General features: G+C 37.7%; 1 protein-coding gene across 3 annotated transcripts in view; it reads left to right on the top strand.

Moving 5' to 3' along the window:
• The window catches only part of LOC133639698 (zinc finger protein 271-like), a 55,462-nt gene that overhangs the window by 26,114 nt on the left and 15,837 nt on the right, over positions 1-13,511 (top strand). The gene's annotated exons all lie outside the window — the stretch shown is intronic.

Genomic DNA, 13,511 nt, shown 5'->3' with positions numbered 1-13,511 from the left:
TATATATGTGGATATGTTTAGGCCATGTCACGATACACCATATATTTGTGGATATGTTTAGTCCATGTCACGATACACCATATATTTGTGGATATGTTTAGGCCATTACACGATACACCATATATATGTGGATATGTTTAGGCCATGTCACGATACACCATATATATGTGGATATGTTTAGGCCATGTCACGATACACCATATATATGTGGATATGTTTAGTCCATGTCACGATACACCATATATAAGTGGATATGTTTAGGCCATGTCACAATACACCATATATATGTGGATATGTTTAGGCCATGTCACGATACACCATATATATGTGGATATGTTTAGGCCATGTCACGATACACCATATATATGTGGATATGTTTAGGCCATGTCACGATACACCATATATATGTGGATATGTTTAGGCCATGTCACGATACACCATATATTTGTGGATATGTTTAGTCCATGTCACGATACACCATATATTTGTGGATATGTTTAGGCCATGACACGATACACCATATATATGTGGATATGTTTAGGCCATGTCACGATACACCATATATTTGTGGATATGTTTAGTCCATGTCACGATACACCATATATTTGTGGATATGTTTAGGCCATGACACGATACACCATATATATGTGGATATGTTTAGGCCATGTCATGATACACCATATATATGTGGATATGTTTAGGCCATGTCACGATACACCATATATATGTGGATATGTTTAGTCCATGTCACGATACACCATATATAAGTGGATATGTTTAGGCCATGTCACGATACACCATATATATGTGGATATGTTTAGGCCATGTCACGATACACCATATATATGTGGATATGTTTAGGCCATGTCACGATACACCATATATATGTGGATATGTTTAGGCCATGTCACGATACACCATATATATGTGGATATGTTTAGGCCATGTCACGATACACCATATATATGTGGATATGTTTAGTCCATGTCACGATACACCATATATAAGTGGATATGTTTAGGCCATGTCACAATACACCATATATATGTGGATATGTTTAGGCCATGTCACGATACACCATATATATGTGGATATGTTTAGTCCATGTCACGATACACCATATATAAGTGGATATGTTTAGGCCATGTCACAATACACCATATATATGTGGATATGTTTAGGCCATGTCACGATACACCATATTGTTGGAAGCATATCCATATTTAAGTGTTACTTCTTTCTAAACTCCTATAGTCATATAAACAATAGCTAGTATTCTTCCTTCTTTTGAGTCTCATAGTAAGGTGTTGGCCTTCTAGCAGTGGAATGCAGAGAGTAGAGATAACACAAGAAGGAGGAATACTCCCTGTTCTGCTTCCCTGGCCAGACTCAAGATAAGAGACAAGGAGAATGTGTTTGAAGTTAGAGAAGTGAGGGCGGGGGGAGATATTGAAGAGGAGAGTGCATTCCGGGATGTTTTCAGATCAACTTGGGCTACGCATTTGTATGTGTTGTTCGAGGCTGGTCTCTATTCTCAAATATTTGACAATAAATTACAAAATACCTATTCTGTGCTTGGTGGTACCTTTGAGTTCAGTTTATATGTCATCTAAGGAACTTGGGACTGACCAGCGTTTTACATCCAACTTGGAGGAACATCTGGTCAAACGCAACAATTTATATTTGGATATGTTTAGTCCATGTCACGATACACCATATATATGTGGATATGTTTAGGCCATGTCACGATACACCATATATATGTGGATATGTTTAGGCCATGTCACGATACACCATATATAAGTGGATATGTTTAGTCCATGTCACGATACACCATATATATGTGGATATGTTTAGGCCATGTCACGATACACCATATATATGTGGATATGTTTAGGCCATGTCACGATACACCATATATATGTGGATATGTTTAGTCCATGTCACGATACACCATATATAAGTGGATATGTTTAGGCCATGTCACGATACACCATATATATGTGGATATGTTTAGGCCATGTCACGATACACCATATATATGTGGATGTGTTTAGGCAATGTCACGATACACCATATATATGTGGATATGTTTAGTCCATGTCACGATACACCATATATATGTGGATATGTTTAGGCCATGTCACGATACACCATATATATGTGGATATGTTTAGGCCATGTCACGATACACCATATATATGTGGATATGTTTAGTCCATGTCACGATACACCATATATAAGTGGATATGTTTAGGCCATGTCACGATACACCATATATATGTGGATATGTTTAGGCCATGTCACGATATACCATATATATTTGGATATGTTTAGTCCATGTCACGATACACCATATATATGTGGATATGTTTAGGCCATGTCACGATACACCATATATATTTGGATATGTTTAGGCAATGTCACGATACACCATATATATGTGGATATGTTTAGTCCATGTCACGATACACCATATATTTGTGGATATGTTTAGGCCATGTCACGATACACCATATATATGTGGATATGTTTAGGCCATGTCACGATACACCATATATATTTGGATATGTTTAGGCAATGTCACGATACACCATATATATGTGGATATGTTTAGTCCATGTCACGATACACCATATATTTGTGGATATGTTTAGGCCATGTCACGATACACCATATATATGTGGATATGTTTAGTCCATGTCACGATACACCATATATATGTGGATATGTTTAAGCCATGTCACGATACACCATATATATGTGGATATGTTTAGTCCATGTCACGATACACCATATATATGTGGATATGTTTAGTCCATGTCACGATACACCATATATATGTGGATATGTTTAGTCCATGTCACGATACACCATATATATGTGGATATGTTTAGGCCATGTCACGATACACCATATATATGTGGATATTTTGCCTTAGCCTTGAATGAACACTTGATGCATATAATCACAGCAGTATGATGATTCTATGTGTCTACATTAGGGATGTCCCGATCCAGGTTTTTGCACTTCCGATCCGATACCGATGTTATTTTTGCACTTCCGATCCGATACTGATACTGGAAAAAAATAAAATCTATTAAATAAATAAATATTGACTGTTACCCCCCTAAAAAAATAAAATAAATAAATATTGACTGTTGTTACCCAAAGTATATTAAGTGGGATTTTTCAGAAAAACAAATATATACAGCAACACAAAAACAACCTGTCTCTGTGATCACTATAGGTGTATAAATAAAATCAGTCCCATGGGCACAAAACTGAAAATAATACAGCTCTCCAAAAAGTGCACTTCTGCTGCTATTTGACATAACTGTTTGTTATGATGCTTTGACATTTTTGAACTTTATTTCTTTATTGAAAGAAAATTCTATGAAGAGAAAAGTTGTTTGCAAATGTGGTTACAATGCTAAACAATGAAAAGTTAAAGCTAAAAAAAGAAATACACTTTATTGAGTTAACATTATTTCTTTATAGGGTAGATAGATAGATAGATGTGATGTTATGTTATGAGCTAGGGAATATAACAACTACACTACCCAGCATGCAACGGGAGTGACGAGCATGCGCAGTAGCCCCGAAAAGTGTTGTTGCATGTCGTCACCCGGCAGCTAAGAATGAGGTTATGAGCACGCTGTGAAAGTAAACGTCAAGAACTCAGCCAACACGCCTCGTCTGCTATATTTATAATTAGACAGACAAGACATATACAGTGTGATTTTGTAACGTTTACAAGGAAAGAAAAACAAAAGTTAAAAAAGGGAGACGTCATATATATGTATGTGCTGCGGTTGCTGTAAGAACGTTGCGACAGCTGCCGTAAAGGAGGTGCGCTGCTAGCCTGGTTGCTATGTTTCCGGTTGGTGGTAAAAGTGTTGGTCATGTGTTTGTACCCTGCTCAAATCTCTCAGTAAAGTGATTCATTGGATTATACCTTTTGTTTTGAACTTTATTACACCTTGGAGCGCTTTCTGCTTTCCCTATCTGCGGCTAATGACTGAGCTACGTGATGTAATTTCTTGTGATGTCTCAAGGGGCATTTCTGGTGGGGACGGGATTCGTTCCCAGCGATTCGAATAAAGAACCAACTCTTTTTCTTTACTATAGTGGTCTCGATAACGGGTACCGGTTCTCAAAAAGGGATTCGAGTCCGAGGACTCGGTTCTTTTCTTATCAAACAACCGGGAAAACCGGTTTCGAGTATCATCCCTACTTTCAAGGGGTATGTCACGTTTGAAAATATCCTGTAGAGCTTGGTTTATCTCTTTCCAATAGTCCTTTATGATGGAGCAGTCCCAGAAAACATGCTAGTGGTTTGCATTTACATTCCCACCATTTCTCCTGCAGGCAGGGGAGTTGTTATCATAGTGACACTTCTGAGAAGGTGTAATAAAAAATCTGATCAAACTTTTCCAGCCAAACTGGAAACAGCTGGTACAAGTCCATTGATATTTCCATATTATTGTCCATTCTTCCTCAGATATAGTTATCCCTCCTTCCTTCTCCCATTTTCTTTTAATATATGAAGTTGAATATGATTTCATATTCAACAGACCCTTATACAAGCATGAAACAATTCTATCAATAATTTCTGAATTGTAGGCTTTTGTAAACAGTTCAATCAAACATATACTTGTCTTTGTGACACTTTTCACCTTCATATTAACAAAATGTCGCAACTGCAAATATCGCTAGAAGTCTTGGTTTTCTAATATATATGTTCTTTTAATAATTTCAAAACTAAGCATTTTTTATCTTTCATTACACTACATAAAGATTTTATACCCCTAGATATCCAGTCCTTAAATCTTGAGTCTAATTTATTAGGTGTAAACTCTGTATCATAGGCACACCATTTAAGAACTGCAATATCACTCTCGAGTTTGTATTCCTTTATGATCATTTTCCACACTTAGGGTCCATTTCACCCATGGGTTATCAGTGTTATTTATGTGGGTTTGTAAATTGCTATCCGCCAGGGTTGCTTGTATGGGGATGGAGGGCATTTCTTCTTCAATCATTTTCCATTGAGCAATGTATGATGGGTTGCACCAGCATATCACTGCTCTCATCTGGGCTGCAAAATAATAATATCGGAGGCAAGGTAAACCCCATCCTCCCTTTTGTTTGACCAATTGTAAAGTTTTGAGACGAACTCTTGGCCTTTTACTTTGCCATATATACCTTGATAGCATTTTGTCCCATTCATTGAATTGGTTTTGGTTAATCTCTATTGGCAGGGTTTGAAATAGGTACAGCAGTCTTGGCAGTACATTCATTTTAATGGAATCAATTCTAGAACTAAGGCTAAAAAAGGAATTAAGTTCCATCTTGCTATGTCATCTTTTATTTTTTTATGTATGGGTATATAATTGTATTCTGATAATTTTGTTAGATCTTTTGACAAATTAATGCCCAGGTCTTTAAAAGACTCTGTTTGCCATATCAGAGGGTAACTACTTCTGATTTCCCCTGGTGGGTTATAATTATATGAGAGTGGATGGGTTTTACCGATATTGATTTTATATCCTGATAGTTGACCATACAGTTCAAATGATTGCATTAATTTAGGGAGCGAGTATGTTTGGTGTCCGAGGTAGACCGAAATGTCATCCGCATAGCAGGCCAATTTATACTCTCTTCCTTTAATCATGATTTCCTTAATATCTTCATTTTGTCTGATAGACTGAGCTAATGGCTCCAGATATAATGCAAAGAGTAATGGTGACCATGCACCAGAGGTGGGACCAAGTCATTGTTTTGCAAGTCACAAGTAAGTCTCGAGTCTTTGCCCTCAAGTCTCGAGTCAAGTCCCGAGTCAAGACAGGCAAGTCCAGAGTCAAGTCCAAAGTCAAGTCCCAAGTCCTGCATTTTGAGTTTCGAGTCCTTTCAAATCCTTTTAACCACAGACTAATATATTTACACAGATTGTATATGATTTTAAAACGCTCTATTTATTTATTACAACAAGTGCACTTGAAATTGCAGGAACAAAAATAGTGCTGACATTGCACTTCATAATAGCACTATTAAACAGTCATTTTAAACATTTAACTCATTCCTTTACAGAATAAACACATTTGAAAAAACAAGTGCAACTGTACTTATTTGCACAAAAGAGTTAACATTGTATTTCCATGGCATATTGCATTGTAACTAGTTCCACAGCAGTTTCTATCCTGTTCTTACCTCATCTCATTGATCTCATCTCATACTGTATGTGTGTTGATGTGTGCGTACACATGGAAAACATAACAAATACATGAACATAACAATGAACAGAGTTGTACTTTTTAGATGTCAGGGCCCTATGCAATATGTACACATATTCTTAACATAGTATACATTTTAACTGACCTTTATTTGACTATGTTTGTCTTTTTGTAGGTGGCTAAAATACGCGGTGCTGCTGACCGCCGTCTAACGTTACGTTACTGTGTGTGATACATTGACTAACGTAACGTTATGTATAGGTACCTCATGCAACCCTGCTTAAAAATAATAATTTGACAAAAAGTATGAATAAGGTAGCGAACTGCAGTGGACGCAACAGATTGCCGTGTTTGCAATGACGTTATAACCATAGACATGTTATAAGTAGACGCAGCATTGGCTGCTGTGACGCGAGCAATTTTGCCGCCATCTTGAAGTGGTGATGAGGAGCCGGCGAGCAGCCTAAACTGACAGTTGACAGGTAGAAAACAAAGATGCTGTACATGCCGAACATTAACGTACATGCCGAACATTAACGTACTATTGGTTGTATTTTGTGAAAATAATATTAGCACAGAGTTGAGAAGGAGCAAAGATCTTCAATATTTGTATGTGAAAATCACAAATAAATCTTCTGGGGGAGGATGACGCCCCTACAGGGGTTTGGTTTACAAACTTTCAGCACCACCTAAAACAAAATTCACCAGCCGCCTTTGATTATGATGCATTCTCATTTTAGGCAAAATATAAGACAATACTTTCTTAACAGTATAATTGTAACCAGGAATAAGTCTTCAAGTAACAATATTCAAATACTAACATTGTTGGGTAAGACAGAATTTGGTTTTATTCTGAATCCAGTGAAACAGATTGGTGGTTTTAGCTGATATAAAAACTTTCAGGTGTTTATATATGTTTATTTTTAAGTATTTGGCAGACACTTTTATCCAAAGAGACATACATAAAAAATACATATAAAACAATCAGTGTAAACATGATCATTTAAGGGAAGAATGTAATACAAAATATCAATACAAAGTGTCAAGACAAAATTGACTGCTGCTGCAGCAACAGAGATACAGTCTATAAGATATATAGATATCTAATGTATTCATACATTGTTTATGTAACATGTATATATAACCTCATCATATTGTTTCTTGAATTTAAAAATAGCTGACCGTTTTTTCCCCCTTCTCTGGGATTATATTCCCAGTTTTGATCTCGGACGTCTGGTCACTTATAGCATATAAGAATATTCTATCACTGTTAAGCAAACTATGAATAATAAAACACGCCAAAACATGTGTCCTTTATCATAGCTACACATATGACAAAAAAGCGTGTAAAATCAGTGGTATTCAGTGAGGTAAAATGAATTAAATGTGCTGACAGTTCATTGTTCCTGCCAAATGAATTTCACTGAGTGGAGCGGATCACCACTCCAAGATGGCGGCCCCACATCTCGTCAGCGCCAGTAGGCATTAGCGCTCGATGCTGCGTACCCTTATAAGATGTCGAGGCTTATAGCGTTAGCAGTGAGTTTACAGCCTCACTGATTTAACTGCACAGCAAATAAAAGTTACGTTACTTAGAAAATAAACGTTAGTGCAACTTCAAATGTCGAACGAAGTTGGAAGATTAGTTTTTTGTTGACCAAGTCGTAGTTTTAATACCAGAACGAAACTATCTTTGGCGTAATTTTTCCTCACTGGCGCGTTGTTTGAGAGCAATTCTTCATTGGTTGTCCTGCAATTTGATTGGATGAATGCTGTGGGATGAAAACAACGTGGATGTAATTTGATTGGCTGTTGGACTGACAGGCAGCACACACGCTGATAGACACAGACGTACAAAATGGAAGATACGGAGCGCTCCTGAATAACTTTTTAATCTTTGGGTTTTGGGGAAAGTAGCAAGTCTTGTCAAGTCAAAAGGCTCAAGTCCAAGTAAAGTCACAAGTCATTGATGTTAAAGTCTAAGTCCAGTTGCAAGTCTCTTTACATTTTGTCAAGTCGAGTCTAAAGTCATCAAATTCATGACTCGAGTCCAAGTCATGTGACTCGAGTCCACACTTCTGCCATGCACATCCCTGTCTAGAGCCCCTTTCTAGGTTAAAACTGTTTGATAAGTATCCATTGACTTTAATCCTAGCAGTAGGATTGTTATATAGTGCCTGTATAGTTTTAATGATTGTATCCTGAAAGCCAAATTTATTTAGAACTCTGTAAAGAAAATTCCAATTGACCGAATCAAAGGCCTTTTCACACTTATAACAATTGCTTCGATGTTTTTTCTTTTTATGTGATCCATAATATGTAGTGTCTTTCTTATACAGGTATTGTCTTGTGTTTGGCGTTGATGTATAAAACCTGTTTGATCATTATGTATCAATATAGGTAAGAAATCTTCTAATTGTTTGGCCATAATGGAAGTAAATAGTTTATAATCTACATTGAGAACCGATATTGGCCTGTAAGATCCACATTCAATTCTATTCTTGCCTTCTTTTGGTATAGCTGAGATAATTGCCTCCCTCCAACTAAGTGGTGTTTGTGCCTTTTTTAAGACCCAATTCAATGTGGGGAGTAAAACAGGTATTAATTCTTTTTTAAATTCCTTATACCACTCAGCCGTGTAACCGTCTGATCCTGGCGATTTACTTAATTTAAGCCTACTAATTACAACTTTTAATTCATTTTCAGTTATATCTGCAGATATTGTTTGGTTTTGTTTTTCATCTAAAATAGGTAAATCCAGGGAGTTCAGGAAGCTGTCAATTTGGGTTATGCTCCTACTAGAGACCTCGGAGTATAAAGTTTTATAAAAATGTTCAAAGGCTTCCTGAATTTCGTTTGGTTTAGTTTTTATCTCTTTTGTTCTTGGATCCCCGATTTTATGAATTGTGTTTTCCGCTATCTTTTTTTTAAGTTTCCATGCCAATATTTTCATAGACTTAGAGCCACTTTCATAGTGTCTCTGTTTCAAAAACATTAGATTTTTAAAAATTTGTTATGTGGCAAAACTGTTAATTTCATTCCTAGTATTTCTTATTTCCCTTAATGTATCTTGTTCCAAATGTAGTTTGTTTTCTTTCTAATTCTCTTAGTTTTTTTTTAAGCCATTTGATTTTGTATTCTCATTTTTTTTCTTAAATGAAGATATTGCTATAATTTTCCCTCTTATAACAGCCTTCAGGGTGTCCCATAACATGGGAGGCGACAACCTCTCCTGTGTCATTGAACTCCAAGAAGAGACTAATTTCAGATGTAATTTGTGTTTTAAATGATAGGTCATTCAGCAGACTTGAGTTTAGTTTCCATGTATTATTTTTTGCCCTCAGATTAAAGTCAATAGATAGGTGTATAGGTGCATGGTCACTTAGAACTATCGTCCCAATTTCACAGGTACACATTCTATCTTTATCCTTTCCAAATGTTAGAAATAATCTATTCTTGTATAAAGACAATGCGGAGCAGAGAAATAAGTATAATCCCTTCTGTCTGGGAAAAAGTCTCGCCATATGTCAATTAAGCCTACTTCCTCAAAAAGTGTGTTTTTTTTCTTATTAAGGGGTTTAACGTTATGTATTTTTATAGTAAATGAGTCCAATTTTGGCTGTAAATATATATTTAAATCCCCACCACAAATCAAAAGACCTTCGGTTTCCGTTACCATAATATTGGTGATTTTTTGGAAGTAATTAATATCACTCCCAGGGGGTGCATAGACATTCAATAAGGTGATTGGGTTCTGTTGCGTTTGACCAGATGTTCCTCCAAGTGGGATGTAAAACGCTGGTCAGTCCCAAGTTCCCTAGATGACATATAACTGAACTCAGAGGTACCACCCAGCACAGAATAGGTATTTTGAAATTTATTGTCAAATATTTGAGAATAGAGACCAGCCTCGAACAACACATCCAAATGCGTAGCCCAAGTTGATCTGGCATTCCAAAGGAAAAAGCAACTCTTTTCACACAAAGAAAGCCCCCATCTCCCCCCCCCCTCCTCTCAACACTGATAAGAAGAGAGACTTGGGGGTTGTGTTCACATTCCTGATGGTTTACGACCCTGTCTAAACAGGCAATCTGAAGACAAACTAGTATACAGAGTATACATGGAAAAATATGAGCTGATTCAAACATGATTATGAATAAAGAAATAGCTCTTAAACATATGCATTATCCACAGTTCCCATCTATCTTTCCCTTTACTACAATAAATCTACCCTCCTTATCACCAAATTCCAGTACTTTTTCAAAATTTCGCTTTTTTGAGATGAGGATTGCAACTCCTCTCCTCTGTCCTAATTTATATGACGAAAAAAACAAATGAGTGAAGCCCATTCTCTTTAGTTTTACATGCTCCTTGTCAGTCAAATGGGTCTCCTGTAAATATACTATGTGGGCTTGTTCTGTCCTCACCTTCGATAATATTTTATTGCATTTAATTGGGTTCAATATCCCATTAACATTAAACGATACACATTTTACTTTGTCACTAACCATATGTATTTACTTGTAAGTGTACCAATAAAATATTCAAAATAAAACCTAGTAAGTCTACTCCCATAACGAAAACAACTGAAATAACATAAATAAAACAAAGCAAAATAACTAAAGAAAATTAAAAAAGAAAAGTGTAGTTCCAAGGCAGGTGTCTCTAATAGATGACCCTGAGTTAGGCTAGATAAAACGTCTAGCTGTGGGGGAAATCCTCTCCCAACTATGGGCTGAGGGCCCCCATCATGGCACTTGGTAGAAAGAGAAAAAAAATCTCTGTTCATTACATAGATACATCCCTCATTTGTATATATTCTCATCTAGCTGGGGTTATTATATAAACACAAATGTCTTGGAGTGAATTTAAAGTCACCTGTTTTGGTTCTGTTCATCTTACCAACACTTTAAGAAGTCAGTCAGAATTAACAGGTCCTCCGGAAAAGGCGATGATTATCTTCTGAAGGCTTGTAGTCTCTCCTTGATGCTTTTCTCTGGCTCCTCACCTGTCCCCTCCCGGCTCCTTCCTCCCATGGTCTCTCAGGTGGAGCGGGACAGCTGATCCAGCAGGCTCTCCCTCGGCGTAATCACGCTGATTGGCAGTTCTCTGTCCTTCATGTCTTTTGTCGCCTCCTTTGCTGTCCGGTACAGCTGCGTGCCGTCCTCATAGAACACTCGTAGTTTGGCCGGGTACGGAGTCTGGAAGTGAATATTTCTTTGCTTTAACACTCGCTTCGCTTCAGCATATTCTTTCCTCTTTTGCAGGACTGCTGGGGGGTAATCCTGGTCAAAGTATATTAGGCTCCCATTCAGAAAAATCTTCTTTCCCCATGCTTTGCGCAAGACCTCTTCTTTCATCCTGTAGTGGAGGAATTTGACTATTATTGACCGCGGCTTGTCTTCTCTGTCTCTGGCGGGTCTCAGCGCCAGCGCGCGGTGCGCCCTTTCGATGTCGAGTTGCGTAGTTGCGGGGATCTCCAACATGTCCCGCAGTAGTTTTTCCACAAAGTCTGGCATGTACGGTCCCTCGGCTCCTTCGGGAACATTGTATATCCTCAAGTTCTGGCGTTAGGATCTCCCTTCATAGTCGAGTAGTTTGTTTTCTTGCTGATGAATGACTTTTGTCATGTTGTTCAACACATACTCCACGTTTTGAATCCGGTCCTCCACCTTCTCAATTCGCTCCTCTGTGTCTGTTATTTGTTGTTTAATGTTGGTGAGCTCAGATTTAATATCGTTCAGCTGTTCTTTTATGTCTTTTCGGAAGTCCCGAATCTCCTCCAGAACTTGGACTAAACCTTTGGCGTCCGCCTCCTTTGAGCGAGGGTTAGCATTAGCACCGCCATCTTGTAGCTTTACAGGTGAGCTGTTCGGACACAGAGCTTTCCTCATTTACAGGCTCTGCAACAATATTTCCTCGATTTCTTCTGGTTTTCCCCATTCTTGCCCCTTTTGTTTGTTCAAAGATTATCTAAAAATGTGGCTTTTTACGGTCTAACGGGGCGAAATAACTTTTCTCACGGGGGAGATGTTACTCTAAGCTGCCATTCAGCTTGGTGACGTCACCGGAACTCCTCAGCCTCAGTTCTATGTTTTTTATGGGTACAGAAAATCCTGGAATGATCACTTAAGCCGCATACAGTAGTTCCACTTGTGGAGATCTTAGACGGGTCAGAAGTAACAACGAGGTCTATGAAGGTTTAAAAGGACTCACTCACCTTGGTAGTTTGCTTAATAAGCTAAGTGAGACAATGTTGGTGGCACAGCTTAGTGAAGGTTTTAAAAATGGGTGCATCCTTTCAGGACATATCTGTGTTCCAGTCCCCAAGAAGATGTAAACCTGTATCAACATGTTTACACAACCTCACACACTCACCAATTATATTTTACACTGTAATCAAATCTAATTAAAGTTATAATTTCACTTCCTGATCCTGACTTACATGCAACAATAAGTGAAAGTAAACATTTATTTTCAATAACCAAAGTAGTCAATCCAATCCAATCCACTTTATTTATATAAAACATTTAAACAACAAAAATGTTTCCAAAGTGCTGCACAACAATATTAAAAACAATAATCAAATATTATCCTTAGCTCCCCCAATGACTGAATAAAAGCAAAAAATAAATAAATATAGAACCAATATCAAAACAATATAAAAATAAATATGATTAAAAACGATTTTAAAGGGAAAAACCAATTAAAACAGTAAATCAAAATTGATAAAAAAAAACACAAGACAACCGAGGACCACACAACTCACGTAGTGTTAAAAGCCAAAGAGGTCTTAAAGTAGGTCTTAAGATGAGACTTAAAACACTCCACTGTGGGAGCAGTTTGAACATGGAGGGGCAGAGTGTTCCAGAGCTTAGGGCCGACCACAGAGAAGGCCCTGTCTCCCCTGGATTTAAGTCTGGTCTTGGGCACCACGACCTGGAGCTGGCTCTCGGACCTCAGAGCGCGCGTAAGAGTGTAAATTTGGATGAGGTCCGAGATATACTGAGGTGCCAGTCCATGTAAAGCTTTAAAAACAAACAGCAAGGTTTTAAAATCAATTCTAAAATGAGCAGGGAGCCAGTGCAAACTCTGAAGAATTGGGGTTATATGCTGGCGTTTCCTGGCCCCTGTTAAAAGTCGTGCTGCCGCGTTCTGGACTAACTGCAACCGGGAGAGAGCTTTTTGGCTAATGCCAGCATGAAGTGCATTGCAGTAGTCCGGGCCACTTGAAATAAAAGCATCTTCTTCTCCCCTAACAGGGGACGGCGTGGC

The sequence above is a fragment of the Entelurus aequoreus genome, linkage group LG22, assembly GCF_033978785.1.
Source record: "Entelurus aequoreus isolate RoL-2023_Sb linkage group LG22, RoL_Eaeq_v1.1, whole genome shotgun sequence".
Classification (NCBI taxonomy): Eukaryota; Metazoa; Chordata; class Actinopteri; order Syngnathiformes; family Syngnathidae; genus Entelurus; species Entelurus aequoreus.
The sequence above is the reverse complement of the archived record's forward strand: the minus strand, read 5'-3'. Positions and strand labels throughout refer to the sequence as shown.